A 2,532-nucleotide genomic window follows, 5' to 3' on the forward strand; every position below is an offset into this window, starting at 1 on the left:
TCTGGGGTCCGAGGCCCCGTCTCCTGAAAGGTGCCTTCCTAAGTGCCTAATATTCCCTGTGGATGGTGCAAGGCCCCATCCCATCCTGTGTTCTTGGGATCTGGTGGCATCTCCCCCATATCCCCAGGCATATAACATCCAGTGCATTCTTCCTCACAACTCAGGCCTAGAGATACAAGCTTCCCTCCATAAATTCCAATAAACACTACAAACTTCTGTTCAGATATAAAAACTTCACGTTTCTTCCTTCCCACCATGTTGCTCTGAAAGCTTTCAGTAGAAGTGTAGCCACATACTCTAGGACACTTAATGTTATTTCAGGGACAATTTCCCACCACAAGGAACACTGAAATACAACAGGAAGTGGTGAGTATGAATAGGCAGCCCTGGGCTAAATTTGAATGGTGGAAACTTTATACCAAAATGTTTTCCATAGAAGTTCACTTTCTTTAGTTTTGATGACTACCCACCAGATCATGGTGGCCAGATGCCATTGACCAACCAGGAAACTGGAAAATAAATGAATAAAGTCTTTCATATGGCCTTTTAGGAACTCTGGGTTTTGGGGGGGGGTGTTTATTTTTGGTAGGAGCACAGAAAAATGGTACTCTGATCCAAACTAAGCAAGTAGAAGAGTTTGGAGGGCAGCATGTTCAGTTATGAAAACTCTAGGATTATCGTTTTGTAACAATAGTAGAGAAAAGCTGAGGGAAAGGGAATTCACATTTAGGAAATGTCACTTCCACACCAGCATTTTGCTAGGAATGTTACATACCGAATATGTTATTCCACAACAACCACCAAGGCAACTATTATTACCTGCTCCCTCCTCCTTTCTAGGTTAGGAAACAGGTTCATGAAGGTTAGGTAACTTGCTCACGGTCACCCACTTTCGTGACTAAGCAGGAATCCAAATGTGGTTCTCTTTTCACTCTTCCCTGGTGGCCTGAGGAGAAAGCTGAGCAGAGTCTTCATAAAGTAAGCTCTCTATTATGTTAAGGTGGGCTGCTTGTTAAAATAAATAACCCTATTCCGGAAGAGACACCAATGTTATCCATCTACAGAACACTCATTTCTAGTTATATCCATGCTATTTATTTTGGTGCTAATAAGAACAGTTAATAGGTTCTGTAGTAGTTGTAAGCAGCCCTTGAATATAAAAGTATTAATTTTACCCACCTCTGGGAGGACCAGGACCAGACATTGGCATTCTTGTGAGGTAGATAGACACAGCATTTAAAATTGTTCCCAGTGCCCTCTGAATCCTATTCTTCCCAACGAAGGCAGAGCCATGTTGGGGAGAGAAAAGATAACCTGAGGGCTAAGGCCCAGCGAATTACACCAGGGTAAATAAGGGAAGGTCTCTGAAGCTCAGTGAGTCTCTGAGCGGGGTCAGCATTCTCCTCCTGCTGAAGTATTACTCGTTTCGCGATAAAGGTGTGGCGGAGAACACGGTGAATTCCAACTGCAAAATTTGTCAGGTGAAACCGAACAAACCTAAAGAGGCTGGAAATCGACAGGAAAAAGTACACCCTCACAGTGGGCCACCCTACTCTCTACTTTGCTAGAAGCCATCCATCAGTTCTTGTGCGGGCTCATGCCCTCTACTGACTCGGTCCTAAGGAAAGAAGCTTCAAAGACAGGTACGGTGGGAAAAGGAGGTGAACTTCCACCCCAAAGAGCTCATGTAATGCCTTAACTATTTCCACTCTGCTAACAAATAAAAATGAGAATTCTGCTCATCCACAGGCCTGGAAAGGAAGCACAAACGCATGAAAAATACGGTTCTCTCAACAGGCAGTTGGGTGAAGGTGTGAGTTTGAATCATACATCATTTGTAGCATTCCCTGTCTTTCTTTTCTGACGCTCACTGAGGTTTACCCTTACACAAAGTGGGCTTCCCTGCAGAAGCAAGATGGCCTGGGGATGTCGCCGCGCATGGGAAGAAACCTCCCACTGCCTCCTTGAATTCCCGTCTGGGTTCCCCACCCCAGGTCCTCCAGCTCCTCTCCGCCTCAGAGCCTTTCATGCCCTTCTTATAATACGCGGCGTAATTCCATTTTGGGTTATCTTCGAGGCCAGAAGATCCCAACTCACGTGCGGGCCCCAAACCTCCCCCCCCGCCCCCCGCGTGGCTCCCGCGGACGCCTCAGTAAACGCGGGTGGAATGGAACAGGATGCTCCAACGTCTTTTTCCACCGCTGATTTCCGTTAAACATGTGTCTGGGGACGGCGCGCAGCCCCCTCAAGGCGGCCTCTCGGAGGCGAGATCGGCCACGCGGAGGACAGCGGCCGAGGGCTCAGGGCGCACTTCCTGCGGGGCGGCGGGCGGCGGGCAGCGGGCAGGGGCGGGGCTTCGGGCGCGCCTCCTCGTCCCCCTCCCCTCCCTCCTCCGGCCTCCTCCCCTCCGCTCCCGCCTCCTTCCCCCTCCAGGGCCGGCCGAGGCGCCGCGGGGGCGGGGCCGCGAGCGGGCAGGGCGGCGTGGCGGAGCGGGCTGGGCGCCCCCGGCCGAGGTGCGAGCGAACCGCGGCG

Source organism: Neomonachus schauinslandi, chromosome 13 (assembly GCF_002201575.2).
Source record: "Neomonachus schauinslandi chromosome 13, ASM220157v2, whole genome shotgun sequence".
NCBI classification, from domain to species: Eukaryota; Metazoa; Chordata; class Mammalia; order Carnivora; family Phocidae; genus Neomonachus; species Neomonachus schauinslandi.